The following is a 24,473-nucleotide window of genomic DNA, read 5'->3' as shown; positions in this document are numbered from 1 at the left end:
GAGACAGATCCCAGATGCTTTTAATTTGGGATTTGTTTTGCTTAGTTTTGTTAAGCAAAAATAGTTAGTCTCTGTTAGAGTAAAAATATATAAATACCTATTTGGAAAACAAATTAAGCCAGTTTATTTAATAAACACATTAGAGTTGTAGTTAGATAGACTTCTGTTCCTGATCCTCTTGCCTGTTGCTGTTTGAAATAGGATTGAGGCTGGGTCCTATATATGTTTTTTCTTTCAACTCTGACTTGGTTCCAAAGTGGAATTTCCATCCTCCACGATTTCTTGACATGTCTATCTCTCCCTGTACAGAGGCAGAACTATGAATTTTACAAGATTCCTCTTTTTTTCTCAGCATACCTGCCACTGTCGAGAAATGAAGTCACTGTTTACAACAGGGAAGTAGTGCTTTACACATAGAAGCACTTGGTTTTACAGTATAAAAGTATGTGAAGATCTTTGTTTGTCTTACCGGTAAACCATTCTGTCTCCTTTGGCATCAGGTATCCTTTATCTTGCTGCCCGTGTTTTGTACCTCTAGTCATTCTCCAAACAGGAATGGAGGAATAAATCAGTCATGGAAAGGGTTGGTTTGGGTATTTGTTACTGTTGGGGAGAAAGGGCATGTTACCATTTTTGTTTGTCTAGAACTGAGTGCAGTGGCACTTCAAAAACAATTTTATAGCATTAATTACAGGATAGGAGCAGCTAAGTGTGGGAAAACTGTATTACTTCAGGGTTCATTGTGCGGCTTTTAACACCTCACTATCAGAAGATTCTGGAGTTAACTGACTTAAGACTGCATGCGACTGTGAACACACTGTAATAGAGATTCTCTTAAGTTAGGTATATTGGGTGGTTACGTTAACAAACAGGAAAAAATACTATTTTATTTGTGCATTTAAATCAACAGTCAAACAGCATTCATCCTCTTTTATTTAATTTCCTTACAAAGAAGATAGAAACGTACAGTGTGTATGGCATTCTGTGTGCCCAGACCTCAGCTGAAAGCAGTAAAACAAATAATACTGAAAGTGGACTCACCTGCGCCAGCCATTTTCCCCTGCTCTATATGCGCTCTAGGCTTCAAAGTAGAAGTGAAAAATTCTAGGTTTCATTTTTAAGCCTGCAGAATGTGCAAAATAAAGTGAGATAAAATGGATTGGTTTAAGGTTGCTTCTATGCAGCTCCATTTTTAGGATTGATAAGCAGATTACTGTAGGATGCACAGCAGAACTTTGAGAACAGCAGAGGTCAATGCAGATAAAAGTGGAGCGTCTGGACTTCGTATCTTGTGTTTTGCTATGTTGGGATACATAGGCTTTGTTCTTAGCATGATAAATTTATGAATATATATCAAATCTTACACTGCCTTTTATCAAAAAGAAAAAAAAGAGATGAAGTTATAATGTTTATTTGAAATGAATAGTACTTTGCTCAAAAAATAGTTCAAGTTATCACCTGCTTTGCAGATTCGGTGCTCTGAAAGACTGGTGCCAACAGGACCTTCATATGTCCTTCCAGCTCTCTCAACTGGAAACTAATGGTTAACATCCCAATGGGAAAGAAAAAAAAATATTCTTTTCTTTTTGCAGTTTTTGCTCTAAAGACCCTTTCTAGACAGATGCAGCAGTCCCAAGCAAAGTTTTTGAACTATTCCTGTAGAAAGACATGCTGCTGGTGTTGAAAAAGAGAATCCTTTCTTCAACTATTTAAAACTTTGCACCAAGTGCACATTGGCCTGAGGGTTGTTTGCTCCCCAAGTCCGAAGTTAAAAACATTTGTTGCAGTTGTCTGGGAAGAAGTTTAATTTCTATTACTAGTCTCAATATTTCTCAAATATTAAGAAAATAGTTAGGAAAAGTTGATACTATACCAAGTTGTATCGCTTCGTATAGTCAAGTTGTAGCTAATCTGTTCTTGAATTTTGTCAGATAGTGCCTTAGACATTTCCTAGAATGAAACTTATTTCCCTGATTATTGTATTTTTCTCTTTACATTTTCCCAGTAAATGTAGTGCCATGAAAAGTAACAGCTTGACAGACTTTGAGGCTGAAGGCCATAATGAGCAGAGCAGGTGTGGCACTGGCAGAAAGCTCCACCATGCTATGACAAGACTGTGTATATCTAGCTGCATGTGTGCATGTGGGAAATATCAGTGTTACTGTCTCTATCTAAATTATTGCTTGTAAAATAAAAATTGTCCACTGCCAAGTGTAGGACACTTCCGGAATGAAAGATATATAGTGTTACTTGAGCACTATGGTCTCAACAGCTGTCACTATTAGTTCTTACATGTGAAACAAATAATTTTGACTGGTTACCTAAAGCTGAAACCATTTATCCCATTATTAATAGTTGAATTCATGCATGTCTCAGCAGTTTTCCTAACATCTGGCCAAACTGTTCATTTGCTACTGTGCATTGTCACTTCTTTCCTGTTATGGAATAATTTTCTTCCTTTGTTTGTCATTGTTTGGTATGTGTTTTGAGGTTTGGCTGAAATGAAAAAAAAAAATAGCCTGCTAATTTGCCATAATAATCTTATTTTCATAAAAGACCTAACTAGGAAAAGACGAGAAGACTTACTTTCTCAGAAGAGGTTAAAGATGAGAGTAAAAGTCTTTGGGAGGATCTTCACTTCCTTAAGATACTGTTACATTACTGACCAATGCAAAGAGGGAGGCACCAGGCTTCAAGTTGTTGCAGCCTGTTACGGTTCAAGAACTGTTTTCTCACGTTGAATCTTCACTGGCAGTTGTTTGCACTAGTTGTTTTAAAGAGTGTGCCACACTGGCGTTGAGCAATGACTGCTGAAGCACCAGGTATCCACACTGCAAATGGGGTGCCTTTGGTGACCCCTTGTGCACAGCTTCAGTACTGGTTCTTCCACAAGGAGGAAAACCACTTTGTAGTCGTACCACTTCTACTCAAAGCAAATTCTTATCAAAAAGAACCCTTCCTACACACTAAACCACTAATGGAGATGTACCAAGAAATAGTGTTGGGACCTAAGTGGTGAAGCTGTGTTTTTTTCCTGATTCATGAGTATGATTCATTCTGTGCGTATTATTGATGGCAGCGTTACAAAATTATTTTCTGACAAAGATACATTGTTTCTGGCAACTTTCTGGCAGTTATCTGCCTCGTCAGAAAAATCTATGGCTCCGTGCTTATGGATAGCAGACAGCTCGATCAGTGAGTGCGATCTGATACCAGCAGGGAGGGTCGTAGTTTATAATTGCCGTAGAATTGCTTGCATCCAGTTTATCATTCCCATCTTCCAAACTCCACCCTGCACACTTGTTTAGTTCACCTGTTACAGCTTAGTTTTTGTGTTATGAGCTCTTGGGGAACACTTTGTCATTCATTCTGTATTTGTAAAATTTGCAGCACTTCAGTATCCTGGCTGATTTGGCTTCCGGTCTCTATGGAAATAAGTAATAAATAATAGCTTTCATTTTAGATGTTTTTGCCTGAATCTTTACTGTGTTTCTATCCCAGTGCAAAGGAAAACCAAAACAATTCTTCTGCAGTTTTAATAGAACATTTGTCCAAAGACCAACACTGTAAGTAAAATATGACTCCAAATAGATAACAGTACAAATGAAAAAGAATAACAAATCTAAATTCACATTTTTGTGACTCATGTGAAGCTCCAGTGGGGGAGACCATGAATACCACCAAGAGCAAAATTAAGACCTAAGAAAAATGACACTTCAGTTTTTTTTTAACATAGTTCAGCAGGAATAATCTCACAGGAATTCTCAAATGTGATCAACTTCTGTAAGGGACAGACTGGTTGTAATTTTCATAGTATCTTCTGGTCCTTCTTAAAAAAAATAAATTATTTGTGATTTTCTTGTGTAGCCAAAACACCCTGTGGTACCCTGAGTAGAGGTTTGTTCTCTTGTGGGCTTGGAATCACCCAGTTCTTTTTGTACATGAGCTATCCTGGTTCCCTTCACAGAGGTGTGGAATTAGAGACTGCTTACACTGATTATAGACAGATGAAATTGCTACAATTGACTTCTTCCATGAGGAACCAAATGCTGCAGTTATAACTTGATGACAGAGAGGCAATTTATCTTCACCTTGTAATTACAAGGGTGATTTCACATTGGCACTGTATCAAAGTATAAGAAATATATGGATTTTCAATGTAGTGTTGCAAGGTACATTTATATTAATTTCTTTTTGCAGTGGTCTTTAAAAGTATTAATGTTCATGGATTACTTTTTCAGGACTGATATAATTGTTCTGTAGCAGTTTCAGTCAGTACTAATGAATTCCATTTTACCGAACAAAACAAGAAAATACCCAACTTAGTTTGCAACAACTGTGAACTAGTAGTTGTATGATCATATAGATGATTTTATGACTTTTTATGAGGCAGTAATATATATTTCCCAGTGGCTGCAGCTGACAAACTAATTTGCAGAAGTAGAATACCCGAGATTTCTCTTTAGAATGTATAAAATGGGACATTTTAATATGCTTTAACATTTACATTATTTAAAAGAGTTTCTACCATCCTATAGGAAATCAAAGTATTTTAATATGTATTCATACAGATAATGTGGATGTATGAGAACACACTGGATCAGTTCTTATGTTTTCATCTGCATATAGACATTTCATTTTTGGTTTTGGTTGGTTTAAAATGGGGATAATTTATGTAAATAAGAGCTTTTTTAAAAAAATCCTAATATAAGACAAGAACATAGGCTGTAACGTGTATTCTGCCCCAGCTGTTTTGTAGCTTTCACTGAGCATCCTAACCCATGAAAAAGTTCCTGTTAGGGAACAGTCTCAATTTCCAGTCTTGGCATCCTCCTAATCGCTGCATTTTTCATAGTCTGTGAATTTGTGATGCAGAAGGGAAGTACCTGCAGATTGAAATTACTTGTACGGTCATAATTCCTATTTTAGCCTCGTCAGTACAGTGGTAGCGCTTACTGGCCTTGATCAATAGCAGGGCTTGATTCATAAAAGCAGCTCTCCAAGACTTAACACTGAGTCTCCTTAGCAGTTGATGACGTAATAATACAACGTAAAACTGATGACATGACCTATAACAAGATACTAATTTCCTGAATCTGAAGCTCTACGTACAAGAAAGAAAAAGCACTGAAGTTCCCCTTTCAATAGCAGAAGACTTCGCATTGTGCTTCCTAGTTCCGGTTCTTCTTTTTAACAAGACTGGTAAAATATTATCGCCTTATTAATTTAATTTGGCTTGGAATGTCTGTTTATTAGATTACTCCAGTATGTGTTCAAAGTCCCAAAAAGAGAAATTATTACTTTTCTTTGGGATGTGAAGTGTGCTGGGATTATCTGTTTACTTAAGTTTCTTAGAATTTTTCAGATGACTTTTTGCATTGTGTTACATCTATGAAAATCTTTGTGTACTAACAAAACACATTAAAGTAATAGAATCCAAAAATTAAATATTCTGAAGATAGATTTCAGTGCTAGTTACTACTGATCAGATCTGACAGATAAATTCTGTCCGCCACAAAAAAGTAGTTGATCTTGAGATAGAAGTCTTGAGTCATTCTTAGAGAAGCATCACCGCTAATTAAAGCAAGTGCAATTATATTTATTTCCTCCCTCAAGAAGAATGGAATATGTAAGAAACCAGGCTCTTGATTAATTTCATAATGAAAACACAGTTCTTTTTTCAGATGGAAGATCAGCTCTTAAATAGCCAATGTGTGGATTGAATGAAGTTAAAGATGTTTCTTTCTTTCATGGTTTTATAAAATTGTTATTTACTTTTTTGAAGAATCATCAGTACTAGCTGCAGAGACAAAAGATCCTTTATATGATATAAATGATATTTTGACTAAGTACTCTTGGTTGATTCTGGCTGTAGAATTTCCCTGCATACAAAGTGATTTTGAAGAGCTGCTTAATCAAACCAATATTTTTCAGCTTTCCATTGGAACTCTTTTGATATATCATAGATAAAGTAAATTTTCATGCTTTCATCCCAAATACATATTTACCAAAATTTGCAAGTGTTTTGTGTGGACAGTGATCACAGAATGCAAATAGATTTATTTGAAATAATGTACTCAGTGACAGTTGGTGCCTCACACAGGCAAGTGTTTAAAATCTACTATTGATGTGTAACTTTTGTGTATTCATTGCTGAAAAGTGAGAACATAAATTTACATGGGATTAGTCTACAATTCAAAATTTCCATTAACTGCAGAGGAGCTTTTGCAGTGAATTCAGTGTGATGCTGGATGAAACCAGTGACAAACTTGTAACTTTTCTATAAATCCGGCTTCTCAAGGTACAATAGCTCTTATTACGTGAACTAATACAATAGGGAAAAACACACAAACTAGTGGGCATACAAGCCCTTCTTCAGGTCTCAAACAATAGCAGCAAACCTTGAACTAAGGGTGCAGTTTCAGAAGACATCTGTAGGCACCTCTGTTGAACAAGGGAAGTGCTGCTACTATCTCTTATGCTGTCTGAGCCCTGGCAGTCATTGAACTCCCAATAAATTAAGTTTAACTAACCCAGCAAGAAACTACTAAAAACAAGTTTTCTGCTGGGCTAGTGTGTTAAACAGACTTACAGATGGATCAACAATCTCCAGAGTGATGCTTCCCTTTTTTGGTTTGCTGTTCAGTTAACTGTAGATTTAGGACAAGTTGGGAATAGTTGCTTTAAGTTTGTTGTAAGTATGGCAATCAAATAGCTAATTTGAGGGAAAAGTGTGGTTATCACCTGTAAAAACAAAGGGGATATTAGTATAGGGAGAAATTGTGAGGTAGTGCTCCATCATGGGCAGAAAGGATACAGGTCATTACCACCAGAAGACTGAAAGCTTAGCTGGAGTGTCATCATGCGGTAGAGGCAGTATCTCTAGTAAGTCTATAATTTTTGATATCTAGAAGATGTATGAATCCTCGTTTCCAGATTTGACTTGGTGATCAGGACTGAGAAGTGAGAGGTGGAATTTTCTGACGAAAAACATTCTCATGGAATTCATTCTGGCACTTAGAGGTCTTGCTAATACATGTGTAATTACATTACAGAAGAACAGCATGAATAGAACAGTGTACATTAAGAAACCAGTTCTTTAATATTTCTTTAAGGTAATCTCTGGTCTTCCTTTCTTGGCTACTTACTAGGCTGCTGCACTAGAAGTGGGTTTGGGTCACAGAGACATGAGTTGTGGGAGCAAGTTCAATGTTTTCTGGTTCTGGACTACTAGGTGCAGACTCTGCATCTGACTTCTTTCTTGGCGGTGGAGAACCCTCCCCGCTTCCCCTATCTAGCTGTCCTATACGTAGATTTCTCAAGCACCTCTGATATATAAAGACTATTTGCAAAGATCTGCTGAACACTGGGCCTTTGGATTTACAGTTTCCATCTTTTTGGAGGGGGTAATATGTGATAACACTGACAGGTAATGTGCTGACTGAAAAGAAATTTCCTACCAGTGATGATAGCTGCTTACCATGTAATTTTTTACTGTATGTTTTCGAAGGAAGTGTCTTGGGTCTCATGAATCCAAGGTCTCACGAATCCATAGAAATACAAATAATTTAGAACTTTAGCCTTAGCTGATGAAAACTGCTGTAACTTAAACTTCAGTTGATCCATTTGACTTTATGCCAATATTGAATATGCCTATAGATAGAGGAAAGCCTAACCACAAGTACTGCTTGTACTTACCATAGTTAAGTTACCATAGACCTTGCCTTGAATTGCTTATAAAATTGTCAGTTATTAAATAATTCCGAGAACAAGACTAGGGAAAAGTTGTCATTTTGCCCAGTTAAACAATTTTTTGTAACCTTTTCATTAAGCCAGGACTTCGAATTTGGCTTAATTATTGCCCTTGTATTATGAATTTATTTTTTCCTGTTCTTGTGAAAATAGAGCAGTGTTTGATCTAAGGATAAGCCTTTGAAAAAAAAATCTAAGTTTATGTATGTTCTTAGAAGAGGCTGGTGAGAGTTTGGCAGCGGTATTTTCCAAAGACAGCATCTGCAGCCAGGTAGTTGAGTAGAACTTTCCCTGTCATTGTTCCTCCTTGAATCCCAATGTGGACTCCGATACAAATATTAAAAAGGAGGAGAATAGCTCTGCTTTGACTGTTAGAGGCACAGACGTCTTGAAGGAGAAAGAAGAGGTGACTGCTCTGCAGAGGAGTGAGAATTGCAAGTGGCTTCTGTTTGCAAGTATCAGAGGGTAAAGGAAGTTAGAAAACCATTAGGAGGGTCTAGGCACAGGGAAATGTGGAGATGGATGTTGGGTGATCTGGAAGGGTCCCCTGCTCAGGGGAGGGTAGGGGATCCAAAACCAGTAGAGAGCATACTTCCTAAGCCTCTTCTTTCCTCTGCTATCAGCAAATAGCAGAGAGAACAACAGGCAAATAACGTCTCTTCCTTCAGTGCTTGCCGGTTTGGCATTGATTCTGTTTATTCATACACGTGAGGTCTGTTTGGCAGGTACAGAAGTCAAGCTGCTGACAACTTACACTGCACAGAGTCACACTGACTCTGCAGTAGAATTCCTGTATTTTGGGCATGGTTAAGTATAAAAATTAGGCTGTTCTAATATAGCTATTTTAAGGCTAAAGGGCTAAAATGTTAGGACATTTCTTATTTTAGGCTGTTGGTGTGACCATAATTTATCCATTGTAATGCTCTTCAATTCAGTTCTTAAAAGGCTTTCTCCCCATCACCCCCTTGTTCACTGCACAGTTGTAAAGTGTTTGGGATTTATCAGTAGAAGTTGTCTGCAGTAGAGTGCAGAATGGGTGCAGAGAGAAAGAATGGTCTCAGCTTAGGGAAGTTGAATGCTGCCTTGGAGGACTAGTTTCTGCCCATCTTGAATGCTAAATCACTGTTTTATGCTGGGTAGGTAATATAGGTCAGAGGTTCACAGGTGGGCCTTCATTTTTTAACATTTGTGAGACACATGTAGCTGAATTTGCCAGTGTTCTGACATCACCAGTGCAGCTAAAATCATGTCAAACTGAGCTGTTTACTGTTAAGAGTTGTGAGTGTCCTGAAAAATAGAACCTTAAAACTTACATTAGGTGTATGGAACTAAAGAGTACTTGGGACAGTTTGGACCTAGACTTCTATGTCTCCTGCTTCTGTATCAGTAAATTATGGCTAGCAGTGTTGTCTTGTTGAATAGGTTGTGGAGAAGATTCTTTTTTACTATTTGGGGAGCACTGAAATACTAGAGGAATGAGTGGGCATGCGTGTGTGTGATATCAAACACCTGGCAGTAAAATAAAAAAAAAGCATAACTGCCTTTTATACTAGATTGTTTAGTAGGAAATATACATTCATAGTAGTAAAACCAGTGTTACCATTCACATATGCAAAGGCACAGATTTTTTTCTTCAACTCTTTTGGAGTCTGTCGTTTTTATGGAAGTTATACTAATCTTGGAAGGCCCCATCTAGATATGGAGTTCTGTTGAGTTTGGTTTCATGGAGATGTACAAGAGATTGGTTTTGTCTAAAGGTTGTGTATTTAGACAAAGGAATGTAATAGAGAAATTGGGTCCAGGGAGAGGCACTAGTCATACAGGTATATTTTTCCATAACGTACTTGGGTGTGCTGCTTGGAGGTACAAAGGTGCTATTTTATTCCTTGAACTAAATATGCATTGGGGCACATCTGTGTGATTTTAAGCAGATGTAAGCTCCTGCTGCCTGAGCTTGAAGAAACCGTGAAGATATCTGGCTATGGTTAGCGTAATATCAAGACAGAGTATATTAGCTGTGGCTCAGTGCCATGGTAACACCAGAGTATGGTTTCTAGTCAGCTTACAGCACAGGCATATCTGACTGCTAGTAGACTGGGCTTGCAACTTTTCTTGTCATTAAAACAAACAAGATTCATTAAAAATCCTTTATGAAAACAAACAAACTGTTTTTTAGTGTGCTGTGACAGTGATCTTACGGATGAGTTCTGAATATGGCCTTTGCAGGAAGAGACAGGCAGAGTTTAGGAAAGAACTAGTGTAACTGTAGAATAATAGAGAGAAGCCCACAGTACTTAAACCTGGACAATGCAGAACCTTCTCTTCTTTTATACCTCAGTGAGTGGGATGTTATTGATCCTGCTTACTGCAGTGGGTGAGATTTACGTTGTTCATAGCAATTAACCTACACATTCCTTTAAAGTGGCGATTGAGAGGTAAATGTTGATTCCTGTGCTTTCCTGCCAGTAAGAAAAGCATAAACATTGCTGAGCATCCTGTATTGATAGATGTCTCAGGAGCTTGTGCTGCAGGAGCTCTTTGTAGGTCAGAGTAGATCGGACAACTTAGTGTGATATTGCTCTAAAAGTTAGTGGTAAAACGTTGGCATTAATGATTGTGACTATCAGTCAGTTATCTGACAGGAGTGTTACACGAAGTGTTACATTGTGCCCTGTATGTTAATTTAGCTGCTAAACTATAGTAACTTTTCTTTTTAATCACTCATTTCTATGCATCTTGTGGGCTGCACAGGTTTAAATAGTGGCTAAAAAACCTGATACTCCAGCATTGCTCATTTTATCATGTTATTATGAGCAACACTCACTTGGAAGTCACCAGCTCTGCATGCATCAGTCCCTGGACCTATACCAAATACAGGAAAACAGTGATTCTATATAAGCTATACAGCTAAACAGGGCAGGGAAATCCAACTGCTGACTGTGCAGTTGCTGCTCTTGCTCCACCATGTACCAAAATTAACCAGTGTAGTATACCCAGAAACAGAGCATAGAGCAGGAGCTCCAGAACTTTTTTGAGTGCTACTAACATAAAAAGAAAGCTCTGTCATAGAATAGTTGCTTTAGCAGCCTGTACTTTTTTTTGGACCATGCACAGATACAGGAGGAGATGTTTAGGCTGTATTCCTTCTCTAGAAGGAAAGGCAGTAGATCAGATCTTTGCAGGGTACCAGTTTGAAGTACCTTCATAGTTAGGAGGTCCCTGCAGGAGTAAGCTGCATTGCAATTACCTGCACAAGAGACTACTGGGCTTAACGACTAAGAGTGTTTTCCAAAGTTGTTTTCCTGTGAGCAAGTAGGTGCTAAATATTTTCAGTTTGAGTGGCTGGAGTTGCTGTCTATGTAAACGTATGTTTGCAGTCTTTTGGGTTTTATGTCTTATGCTTGTGCTTTTCTCTGCAACAGTTTTGTTTCTGAGTTAGCAAGGTTTTGTATTCAGGGTTTATTTTTACAGGTTTTATTTTTCATTGTCTCTTTTTTTTTTTTTTTTTCTTTGCATGTACTTGCTTATCTCGCAAGCACAAGGAACTGATCAAAATTCCAGGTAGAAGATAAATTCCAGAATAAGAAGAAACTTGCGTACACTGAAAAGAAATCACAGGAGGATTGTGGAGAAGAATCTAGAGTACAAGTTCTGGTATGATATTCTAAATATTTTCCTTGGAATTCAGGTCACTGTCTGCTCTGGAAGACAAACCTCACTTAGTATAGAGTATAGCATGTAAAATAGTTCCACTGCATCTGTGCTGGCCAGGCAAAGATTACTTCTTACCAGAAAAACTATGTTTAAATGGGTTCAGACTAGCATAGTTCCTACTCTGTTTTACATGGTATCCACTAAGATGTTTTTCATGCTTTATCCAAATGTTGAAGTGTCTTATATGTAAGAAAACTTTTGTATGAAAACTAGCCACAAAGTCAGGACAACTTTCTAGTACTAGATTTTTTTGCCACTGTTAAAAATGTTTTGAATATGACTTTTGTCCTCAAGATATCAGAAGGAAAACCGTATGTAAATACTCTTGAGATGCATTCTTCCATCTCCGCAATATGAAGTAAAAAGGCAATTCATTTTCTTAATACTGAAGAAGTTGAAATCTTCCACGCATTTAAATAACGCTCTATCAGTATTCATGTAGAGAATACCTTGATCTATTTCTGACTCCATATTTCCACTGAACGCACTGGCAAACATTCCTGCTAATTTAAGGGGCCACAATTTGAATCCTTTATAGTTACTGTCGAAATTCTGAATTTAAACCTGTGAATTTGCACAAAGCAAGAAAAAAAAGGTCTTTCCCTTGAAATCAGATTATGTTTAAAACCCTAGAAAGCTTATTTAAATTTAGAAAACCTTAATTGCTCTTTTTTCACTTCTGTAACATTAAATTTGCATTTTTTTGAGTAGTAATTATTTCCAGAATTTGGCTATGTAAAAGCTCGTCAGGCTAAAACCAGGTATGCTTGCATTACAAGTTGACTGGCTGGAACCCGTCACCTAATCCTAGAGAAGTGGCTTGATTATTTTTAGTCTTATGTAGATGGACTTACTGGTACAATTTCAAAAGCTTTCTCTTTGTAAGTGCAAGACAGAAGGCTGGAAGGTCGCCATGTATGTTTTCTAGGCCCATATCCTAGGTGCTGTTATATAAAAACACCCATTTAGTGCCCACTGAACTGACATTCAAGTTATGATCTCACTGTTGCTAAGTACCGACTTCAGCTGGTATAAAATGCTGCAGCTAGAAGTTTGTTAGTTCTGTGTTCAGGGGGACCAGAAGAAAGGACAGGGAGCAGAGAGAGGAGAAACTCATTACAGAAGTAGTTTAACTAGATGACACAAAACGTTGAATGAGGACCAGTGCATTAGCAAAAATGAAATGGAGATATAATGTGGCAATATTCTTAAGGTAATATAATTGTGATTTCCCTACAATAGACATTTAATTCAAATGTTAGACTAGAGTACAGCTTAATTGTGAATCAAAAAAGCATCACAAAGGAGATGGAAGCCAAGAATGCACACAGGGGGGCTAGGCATTCATATCCTACCAACTCTTTCCTTGCGTGAAACTGCAGAAATAAGTATGCGATGTTTAGGTGTTCATGAGGGAAACAGCAGAAAAAAACCCATGGGGGCAATTCTAAAATCAATATATTCCATATAAATGTAATTAAGCATTTAGATGAGTTCACATAGAAGTCTCATACACTTCCATGGGCATATTCCAGATCTCTCAAAGACCTGAGATAATAAAATAAGAGAATGGGATAAATACCAAAAGAGAGAAATCACTATGTAGAAACTATTTGTAGGTTCTATTTACAGAGTGCCTTATTCTTCCCTCACAAAGCACAGACTTCTAAAAGAGTTTTGAAGGGTCATGGTATAATCAGCTGCCAGTGTCAAGGGGAGACAAAAGAATGAAGGTAGTCTTGGATGAATGGGCATGGGGGAATATCAAGCAGTTGTTGAATTACATTGCTTCTGTGGTTGTTAATACTGTGATCACTACTCAAATACTGAACTTGGTTCTGGCAATTGCACTTCAAGGAGGATGCAGAAAATTGGAAAGGGTACATAGAAGACCTAAAAGAATGATACAGGACTTGGGACCCATGCTATATCATGAAAGACCAGAGGCAGGGCTTAGTAAAAGTAAAGCTAAAGTGGCACTTCCAGCCAGTAATCAAACCATCCCTTAATATTATCTTTGGTAAACTAAATGGAAACATTTGAGATAAAGTAACTGATCTTCAAAACCAGATTGTTCAGTCTTGCAGATTAAAAGAAAATCAAATGACTGTAGTTTAGCAAATGAGGTAATAAAAAACAGACTAATTCAGACTACAATTAAGGAATTATTATTATTATTATTTTTTTACTAATTGGAACTACTAATGATTGTGGTAGATTCTTCAGTGCTGGTAATCTTGAAAATTAAGAAGGATGATTTGGTCAAAGTAATCTGTTGAACTTCAGGTGGGAATTAATACAAGTAAGTCCTATGGTTTGTATTTTTTTTTAATGCAGCTCAGACTACATGATCACAGTGATCTTTTCTGACTTAATATGTATTACAGTAAAGGTTGTGCAGTTGGTCTTCACTGTAACATTTGGATGTTTAATTATACACAGCCCTGGCAGAGAATGTTCTGCATGCGATTACCTGAAATTCTCCAGAATTCAGATTGCTAATTCAGTAAAAGCAGAACAGAGGCACATGTATATTGAGAAGGCGGTAGGATGCTATTAGACAGATGAGGTGTTTTCAAGAACAGCATATCTAGTGTGGTTTGTCAGCATTTTATAAAGGCATAACAGGGTCCCTTGTAAAATACCTGGCTATTTAAATTTTAAATGACCTTTTATCTTCCTTTGTGGTGGGTAGTATTCAAAAAGTATATGGAAAGTAAAGCAACAGCTAGCCCTGTAGCTCTGGAAAAGATAGCCCTTGGATACAAGGGAGAGCTATGTACTGTATTTGCATAACACATTGGTCTCAAAGTAGATTAGATATCTGCTTGGCCATTTGGTTTTCTGTAAAAATACTGTTCCCTATTTGTTCTGTATTAAACCCTTCTCCATTTATATTTTTATGTTCTTTAAAAATAAATGTAGAAAAGATGTGTTGTTTTAACAACTGATAAAAGCAAACTAGCTATGGTGCAGAATGGTCCAAGATCAGCGTTCCAGAAGAGTTCTTTCTGAAAGAAGAAAGCCAGACTTGAGTGAACGTCTCATATTTATTTTGCAAATAATAAGGTTAGAGAAAATAAATATTGCATGGAAGGGTATGCCCTAGCTTCCCTAAGGTAACACAAGGGTGTATGTTGTGTAAGTAGAACTAACAGATGCTTAGGAATCCTAAGTCATCAGGATTCCTATCTTTCAGGCTTCTTCTCTTCATTTTGGCAAATTTTTTCATACCATTGCTGGAAAATAAGTATTTTGCTATAATTGATAAACAGCCATGTTAATAACCACATTCTTTAAGTCATCTTTGTACTATATTCCAGTGGTGTGCACAAAGGAGCTTTGCCTCAGATGCACGCTAATCTTTAAGCCCCTGTAAGAGATACTCAGTTTGCTGTAACAAGTAGATTACACTAGTTCTGCAGTACACTTCAGTGTTCATAGCATTTTTCATATGTGTGACAGTGATGCAGTGTTTAAGAGTCAAAAGCCACAGGTTCAAATCCCCCTAAAGTCAATAGGGAAAATTGCTTGCAATGACTTCTAACTTATAGCCCGTACATTTTGATTTGTATTTTACCCATAAAATTTCTGTATGAAAATCTACTGCTAAGAGGTTTTTTATTTTTGATGTAATACAGCATTTTCGTGCTCAGTGAGGGGACATTAAGAATATTCACTAATACAAACAATACTTTACTATGAGTGCAGTAACAGTAACAAGTATCAGTGAGATGGCACCCAAAAATACTATCATTTGTATCTAGTATATTCCCATTCTAAAAAAAAGTCAATATCTTGATATAAATATTTCTCTGTTATGACATCGTGTCATTATTCTGTATGGCTTCTTACACTGTGTTTATTGCCATATAAATGAAACATCTTCCAGCAGTGTATTAAACAACGAGCCTAACATCTGTCACGTGCTTTTAACACATCCTCTCCCCAAGGAGAGAAGCATGTGCAGTAGATGGCCATGTTTTGGTAGACTTTCTGTATTTATTTTGGGGCAAGGATGTTGAAAGTGTTTATGTTGACAACACATAATCAATGTATAGTGTTACACAAAATTATTCTCATATAGCTGATTGACCTATAGGCAAACTACAGACTGAGCTGGCTACTGCCTGGGTAAGTAGTTCATCTGGCACCCAGCCCACTCCCACATTCTTTCCATCGCTCAGAGGTGTTGATCATGTCATACAGTGCACATCTGTATCTGGCCAGGGAGAAATGGGACAGCATACATCTGGTTGTAACACAAATACAGGCTTAGTCATGTCACAACTGTGCATAAACCCTCAATACATAATCACACATCACCGGACAACACAACAGAAAGGTTGGACATTACTAATTTTGTTGATTATGTTATTTTTGTGGGTTAACCCCGGTAGGCAGCTAAGCACCACAAGCAGCTAAGCACCACAAGCTGCTCGCTCACTCACCCCCTGACTCCCGTGGGACGGGGGAAGAGTAAAGGAAGAGTAAAAGCAATGAAAGTTGGGGGTCGAGATAAAAAAACCCAAATGTTTAATAAGTGAAGGATAAGTGGAAGATGAGAGAAAGGAAAGAAAACAAAACAAGTGAGGCAAAGGCAATCATTCTCCACCTCCCACAGGCAGACTGATGCCCAGCCAGTTCCCAAGCAAAAGACAGCTAACCTCCCTAAACCCCCCTCTTTTCCCTTTTTATGGCTGAGCATGATGTTATATGGCATGGAACATCTCTTTGGTTAGTTCACATCATCTGCCTGGTTGTGTCCTCTCCCAACCTATTGCGCACCCCCCAATCTTCATTGCAGTGGGTAGTGAGAAAGCGAGAAGTCCTTGATGCTGTGCGAACACTGTTCAGCAACAGATAGAACATTAGTGTGTTATCAGCATTGTTTTGGTCACAAATCTAAAACACAGCACCATATGAGCTGCTATGAAGAAAGTTAACTCTATCCTAGCCAGGCCCAGTACAGTTATTTAGCAGGATGACCTAGGAAGCGTTTGAGACTTAAACTATAAAAAGCTATAGATAGCATCTGAATAACAAAATATTTGTCAGGAAGGAAGACAGTCTTTTATAGATATCCTTAGTGCTTTTGAACACATTTTCTAGTTCTCATGGTGGGGAAGATGATGAATATTTCTAACTCAGACCAAGAAGGGAATCCACATGTCAAAGATATTCAAGGTACATATTTAAGCAGTGTATCCCACTGAAGTTGCTCAAGACTTGAAAGAATTGAAAAATAAGAATTTAGGTTTGTCTTGGACACAAATTTGTACTTAGGTCAGTAAGTGTTCTGATTCATTCCTTTTACTGCAGAAAACAGACTGCTTATACAGTTGTGTGCATTGTATAATGCTCAACTTTCTCAAACTAGAGTGTTTATTTTCTTGTGCAGGAGTCTTTTGGATGTTTTGCCTAAATGTCTTATGTTTCCACCTACTCCTGTCTAACATAATGCATTCCTTTTATAGAGAAATGAGTTCTGAAAGATCATATTTGACATTAGTCTCTAGTGAAACTGAAATTTTTCCTGGAATCCACTGAGAGTTTTGCAGGTTTACTAGCAGTGCTGTTTTGGGAATAGAGCAAAAAGGTTGCTGTTATTTTTGTTGACGTGGAGTCTGTAGGGATGTAAGCAGTCTAGCATTCTTCATGTGAGCAGTTTTCTTTCCATAACAATGCTTGAATATGGCGTGAAAACCTTATTCTTTCCTCATCTCTGCTCACATGTCATTAGTGAAATGAGTCACTGACTCCACTGTGAAGTAGAGTTCGCTTGAATGCTTATGAAGTATGAAAGTACTTTAGACAGACTAGAAGGTCCTTATAGTATCTAACCATCCTGGGTTTGGGAGGTGTGAGGGAGGGACTAGAAAAAATAATGGAAATTTGGCATTTTTGTATGAGCAGTTTCTGCCTGTGCAGTGGTCATCACAACCTAACCAAAGATAACGAAACATCCATGGGATTATAATGCAATCTTTGTCGCTTCAAGACTAAGAGGTATAATAGAGCAGTAGACCAGAGGACCACTTCAGTTCTTAATAGTGTCCACATGCTTCCAGCACATTTTTTATTAGATAATGTAGTGCTGGAATTTTCTCACATAGGAATGCTTACAGGTGTTGGAAGGAGTGACACTCCTTCTTTGTTCTCCCAGAGTTATCAATGCACTGTGGACACCAGTGGTATCCTTTATTTAAGTTCTTCCCTCCTAGTTATTGGGAGATTGTGGTACTTGTGCATGTGTGGAATAAGAGTAGTTTACAAGTACACTTCTAACAATGCTGCAAAGAGTGCAATGATGGAGGTGTTATCTTTAAACCTCGCTGCAGAGTATTATATGTGTGTGCGCTTGAATCTGTAATAACATTCTTTTATTTGCAACAAAAAATACTTTCAGTTAATTACAAATATAAAGTGAGACAGTATTTCTGTTTCAGTGATTGTTAATACTAACTGCTGCTTCAGAAATGAGTGTAACTGTGCATTTTTATTTCCTTTTTAATAATGAATGTGTAGCTGTAAAACACTCTATCAGTACTGGATATGTATTAGCCAACAACCTCTTCATCACAGCAGAGGTAAAAGTACATTTAGTTACATCATAGAGACATAAAAATAACTTGTTTCAGGAAGTCATGGAGGTATTGTGTGGGATTAGGCTGTGTAAACAGCGATATTCACATTCATGAGATGTTTGTTAGTATGAAAAAGAAAGATGAGTTGATGGGTCTGATTCTTTGTCATCTTAAGTGGTCATTTACTCTTGCTTAAAACTGAATGCAAAAATACAATTAAAACACAATGTTCTGTTTCACTCCCATTTTGCAAGTGTATGAAATTATATATCTATAAACACACAGACACATGCTATATAACGCATGAAATTCTGAAGAATCTAGCTTTTTATCTTCAAATATTTTAGCTTGCAAAATGTTATACTTGCCTCCAGATGCTGAAAATTTGAGACTTACCTTTTAATTCCTTACCAATCCTGTTCCTATCCTAACTGCAGATATCTTGATTATTTTCAGGAGCTAGTATCAATAGCAATATGGGGCAATATGTAGGTTAAGTGTTCAATATGGCTATTTTTTTCAAAATAAAATCTCTCACCTCAGAGATTAGGTGTCTGGTTTAGTTTAAATGCATGTCAAATGAACATTCAGATGAAGAATAATGTTGTGATTAACACACTGTATTGGAGTTTGAGAGCTGGAAGTTTAATTCCTAGGCGGTTATGTCTCTCTGTGTGGCTGACATCAGAAATTTATTAGGAAAACAGGTAGAAATATTTTACTCTTTGTGTAAAGCAGGCTCAGTAACGCATTCTTTTCTTCACACAGTTTAGATTGGAAACTCTTTAGACCAGATGGACTCTCAAAGGGTATGTTTCCCCTGCAGCTGAAGGTGTATTAGCTGAATGGATATATTTGCACTAAGTGTAATCTAGCCAGCTTTGTTAAGTAGCAATAAAAATAGTGTCAGGTGTTTCAGTAAATGGGACCCAGCTTGCCCTGGACCACTGTGTGGCTAGGCTATGCTGATGTACATTCTATATGTTCACTTCCATAATTACTGGAGTTAGCTAGATTAAAGAGTAGATCTGCTTTTCCCTTTCAAAAAATTTGTTATATTTTGATCAGCTTTTGTTTTACTCCTCTACTAATTTACTCCTCTACTAAAGGTTGACTGTAGTCAACCTTTAGATTTTCTTCTGATTTATTCTCCTGTAGAAGCAAGCTTTTTCCATCCTTTATCTTCCCTCGGCCCTCCCTGCCCCATAATATACAGATTCTTCCTTTACCCACCGAAGACCAGAAGGCATGCCTCTGTGGCTGCTTTGCTCAACAAAGCTGTTTTGCTGGGGAATACTAGTTGACAGATGCCCCAGAATTCCCAAGAAGTATGATTTCCTTGGTGCTTTAAGAAAAGCAAGAAATAAACATAATGAAAGCTTGAGTCAATACAGATTTGCACAGCTTTACCTAGGACTGGATAGTGGTAATACATAGCCCAGACCCTAATTGTAGTTACCCTCATTCTCATCTTGAACCACCTCTAACAGAGAGCCCATTTCCTGCATGAATTACCCACTTCTGAAATTACGTTCTCCTCTATGACAATTGGGCTATAGGTGTTCAAAAGCCAAGTAGTGCACTGAATATAACACTTAGTTGATTGAGGAGAGTTCTATACTATGGAAGGACATATTCTGCAGTTTGAGATTGTTGAGTTTTCCTCTTCAAGAAGGATTTAGGCTCCTGTTACATGTGTAGCATGGAGTAACACCTCTACCCCAAAGCTGTAATATTTTGAAAACACAGTTATTTTTCTGGAAGCTAACAGGTACATTTATTCATCAGATTTTGAGTTAAAATTTGGTGCCTCTAAGAAATGTAGCAATCTGTAGAAGCAGAGGAATGCAGAAGGGACAAGAGAAAGGGAAAAACTTGAATGAAGGGAAAGAAGAGGGAAGTTGGGACATGCGAAGCAGCTATTAACCCAGTTTAACAGGACTGTGTGTTTTGCTGTTATGCACTATTCCAGGAAGCTTACTATAATAGTAAATCTATCCTTAAGTTATTTAGCACGTACAGTAGCTTCTTCATAATTTAAAGTTTTTAGACATGTCATGGAGCAAATGGGAATGGACACAGAGCTGCTGTGTAATATAATGATACTGATCTGTAATGATTTTTAGGAAAACCCAGTAGCTTTTGTTTACTTTACATTATGGTGCTTGCCACAGTGGATCCCATAAGATAATGAAGACAAGGAGGTGACAGAGCCACTACAAACTTGGGTGTATCCCTAGTATCCATGCTGCACACTCACGAGGGACCAATGTCATGGCCGTGAGACAAGACTCCAGCATTCACCATGGGATACACCTCTGATACAGTTCAGACTTAACTGGAATTACTAACACTTCCTGTTCACAGGTAGCCTAGAACTGCATATAGTGAGCATATTCCAAACCTATTGAGTAATTCCGGTTAGTATTTCACAGAATCCCAGGATCATTGAGGTTGGAAAGGATCTCTGGAGGTCATCTATTCCACCGCCCCTGCTTAAAGCAGGGTCAACTAGAGCAGGTTGCTTAGGACCTTATCCAGTTGGGTTTTGAAAATCTCTGAGGATGGAGACTCCACAAGTTCTCTGGGCAAACAATTCCAGTGTTCAACCAACCTCACAGTAAAAACCTTTTTTTTCCTGATGTTTAAATGGAATTTCCTGTGTTTGAATATGTCCACTGCCTCTTGTCCTTTCACTGGGCACCACGGAGAAGACTCTTGCTCAGTGTTCTTTACTCCTCCCTCCATCCTCCATCAAGAATTTACAGACAATGATAAGATCTCCCCTGAGCCTTCTTTCCTGCAGGCTAAACACTCGAGCTCTCTCATTTTGTCCTCATGTGATAGATGTCAATCCCCCAGTCACTTTTGTGGCCCTTCACTAAACTTGCTCCAATATGTCCATGTCCCTCTTACTGGGGAATCCACAACTGGACACAGCATTCCAGATGTGTCTTACCACCTCTCTTGACCTGCTGGTAATACTCTTCATAATGCAGCCCAGGTGGCTGTTGGCTGCCTTTACTTCAAGGGTGCATTGCTAGCTCATGTTTAATTTCATGTCCCCCAGGACACCCAGGTCCTCTTCTGCAAACCTGCTTTTGAGCCCGTCAGTCCTCAGCGTGTGCTCCTGTGGGGGCTATTCCTTGCAAGTACAAGACTTTGCATTTCCCTTTGTTGAACTTCATATGACTCCTGTAGGCCCATTTCTCAAGCCTTTTGTGGTCCCTGTGAGTGGTGGCACAACCATCTGGTGTATTAACTACTCCTCTCAGTTTTGCATCATCTGAAAAATTGCTGAGTATGCACACTGTCCCATCACCAGGTCATTAATGATGATGTTAAGCAGTACTGGCCCCACTATCAACCCTTGGGGTACTTCAGTAGTGACTGACCTCCAGCTGGACTTTGTGTTGGTGATCATAACCTTTTGAGACTGGCAGTTCAGCCAGTTTTCAGTCTACCTCATTGTCCGTTTGTCTAGTCCAGCCCCTCTGTTCAAAGCAGGGTCAACTAGACAAATTGCCAAGGATGGAAACTCCACAGCCTCACCAAGCAAACAATTCCAGTGTTTGTCCACCCTCACAGTGGATATTTTTCCTTATGTTTAAATGGGATTTCCCATGTTTCAATTTGTGTCCACTGCCTCTTGTCCTGTCACTGGACAATATTGAGAAGTCTCTTGCTCTGTCTTATTTACTTCCCCTGTCAAGTATTTATACACATTGATAAGAACGCCCCCTGAGCAAGGCTAAACAACCTCAGTTCTCTCAGCCTCTTCTCACATGACAGATGCTCCAATCCCTTAATCATCTTAGTGGCTCTTCAAGCATTTTGTATGATAAAATCATAAACAGAGGGAGAAAATTATGTGGTAGAGTAGCAGTTACCTTTCACTCTTTATTGTCAATATTTGCATCTTGTCTGATTAATGTTACTGTATTCTGTGGCTTTGAAGAAGAGACACTTGTCAAAGAAGTAGGGATCTTCATCAACTTTTGTCTATGCTAAATAAATTACTTACAGTATTCTTGTAAGTGGTTACAAGTTTATTATTCTTTGGGCACTAAGTATCATTTAAATTGGCTCCTGTTTACATCAGTGCCAGTGGTTTGGACAATAACATCATTGAGAGGTCATGTTCATAGTGAGGAAGTTTGCTCTAAAATTAATAATATTGACCTTGTTACTAAGTAAAAATTATGTTTCTAAAGATTTGGACAGGTGGTCCTAGGCTCCAGACCAACTATGGAGCTACTTTTTCCTTCATCAAAAAAGTGACTGTATGTAATCTATCTACAGCAAAATAGTATACTTTCCATTTCTCTTCTTTTAACAATCTTTGTTATGTGGTTTTGTTAGCACCACATTAGTTGTACCGAAAATTGTAGTTTTCAGGAACATTATTGAGTCTCTCTGTACTAAAATTCATTAGTTTGTCCTTATTGAATGAGGGACACTAACATAAAATAGGATTATTAGGAAGGAATTTCAATACCTCACCTTGAGGGTTTTCAACTGTTCTTGCATTTTTTACACTATTCACTGATATTTAAAAAAAAAAAAAAGGTGGGGGGAATTGCTTCACTGGTACAAATGCAGAGACCAACAGATGCAATGAAGAAATTTGTACAGTAGATTTAAAATATATCGGATAAAAGTGTAAATTGGCAGTCCGTGTTTGAAGGTATCTCTTTTTGTTGTATTTTGTAACAATGGTTTCTCTCATGATTTTGGTAAGTTGCTGCTTAGTGGAAGACGTAGCCCTGAAATACGTATTTTAGTTCCTGACTGATGGAGGGTTATGATGGCACCAGTGTCTCTGACAGGTTTAAAAGACACAGGGATAAAACACTAGACAGCATTCCAGATTTCTCAGCAGGAAAATGTAAATCTCCTTAATTTTATTCCTACTGAGCTGTGGCAACTAAGGTCTTGTATTTAAATGTGAATTATTAAATAGACAGCATGATGATGATAGGAGCAGGCTATGTGTTATATGTATCAACAAGTTCTCATAAGCCAAATACCTTGTCAAAAATTCCTATTCCCATCTATGCATTTGTGATAAAGGGAAATAATTTTAAGAGTATTATGCCTTTTATTCTTAAAAGCCTACCAAGCATATTAGGTTAGGGAATGGAGTGAGATTTGCCATGTAAATTGATAGGTGAAACCATCTAGCTTTAAGCTTCTAGAACCTAAATTTATCACAGCGCTGAAGAAAATAGTTACATCTAAAAAAACTCAGCAAAGTGTGTACAGGTTGTAGTAATGTAGAAAGGTCAGATATTGTATGATATCTTTAGCATAGTTTATCATTTACTTTAGAAAAACGTTCTTGAAATGTATTTTGCTGAGTTCATTACCAGGCAGCTCAGTTCATTACCAATTGTGAAAAATTTTGAAAGTGGAAAGATTTTGGGTTTGTTGTTTGTTTTTTTTTTTTTTTTAAATGTGTTGATAGTGTAAAAAAAAAAAAAGGCAGCTGGCAACCTCAAGCTGATGTATTATATCTGAGATAAATCTCATCTCTTAGAATCTCTTAGTGTTTGACAGTGACTATAGGATTTGGAACTCTTGTAATACAAATGAGAAATAGCAGCGAGGTATGAAACAATAGTAAAGAATGATGCATGCTCTCTGCTGATTTTATACACCTTTATAAAATACAAGGAGGTGACTGTTACATATGTATGTACACTGCTGCATGGACTTACATATTAAGCTTGATGCAAGTGAATAGCCACCCACTTTAATGAGCTGAACTGTAGGCTTGCATGGACTATGGGCATCCGTAGTGAAGCATGAATGGTAGTGTTTATAGAATCAGGGCCTAAATATGAAATATAAACATAGTTCACTTGCCATTTAAGTATAGATACCCCTGCAGGAGAATGTAGTGAATTTAGCAAGAATGTGATTCTTGCTAAATGACAGCTTTTTGAAGAGGAAATAAAGATCTGTTTTTCTAAATATAAAGCAAGAATCTTAATAGAATGATCCAATTTGAGCATGTCCGACCTTCTCAGTAAGTGCCATTAGATATTTAAGGACCAAAACAGACATTATTTTGTTTTATTCAGACAACTGCATCTTTAGAAGGGCTTTGCCTGCCCTAGTGTACTTAAGAACTGATTTCTTAGACTCAAAAGCATGTAATCTGAAGTATTACCTACATTTCTTACCATCATTTTCTTCCTACAGAATTTCCTAGCAAAATAGTTCATGATCCTGTCTAGTTGATGAGACTGGACGAGTTAGTAATGTGAGAATGAACTTCTGCAGACAGTACAGCTTTTTAAAAGCAGGATTGTTTATATTCTTTGTATTCTGGGAGGGACTCAGCCCTGCTCTGTCCAGAGCCTAAAAAGAGAGTCCAAACTGCCATAGCCTACTCAGCTAAAAGCCACATGCTGA

At 37.7% G+C, this 24,473-nt stretch overlaps 1 protein-coding gene across 4 annotated transcripts in view; it reads left to right on the top strand.

Moving 5' to 3' along the window:
- The window catches only part of PCGF5 (polycomb group ring finger 5), a 125,131-nt gene that overhangs the window by 52,243 nt on the left and 48,415 nt on the right, over positions 1-24,473 (top strand). For all 4 annotated transcript variants that reach the window (XM_075504853.1, XM_075504857.1, XM_075504852.1 and 1 more), the window contains one exon: positions 11,289-11,406. The gene's annotated coding sequence lies outside the window, so the exon portion shown is untranslated. The remainder of the gene's footprint in view (positions 1-11,288; positions 11,407-24,473) is intronic.

The sequence above is a fragment of the Mycteria americana genome, chromosome 6 (assembly GCF_035582795.1).
Source record: "Mycteria americana isolate JAX WOST 10 ecotype Jacksonville Zoo and Gardens chromosome 6, USCA_MyAme_1.0, whole genome shotgun sequence".
In the NCBI taxonomy this organism is placed as follows: Eukaryota; Metazoa; Chordata; class Aves; order Ciconiiformes; family Ciconiidae; genus Mycteria; species Mycteria americana.
Note: the sequence above shows the minus strand (reverse complement) of the source record. Positions and strands in the feature narration are given on the sequence as shown.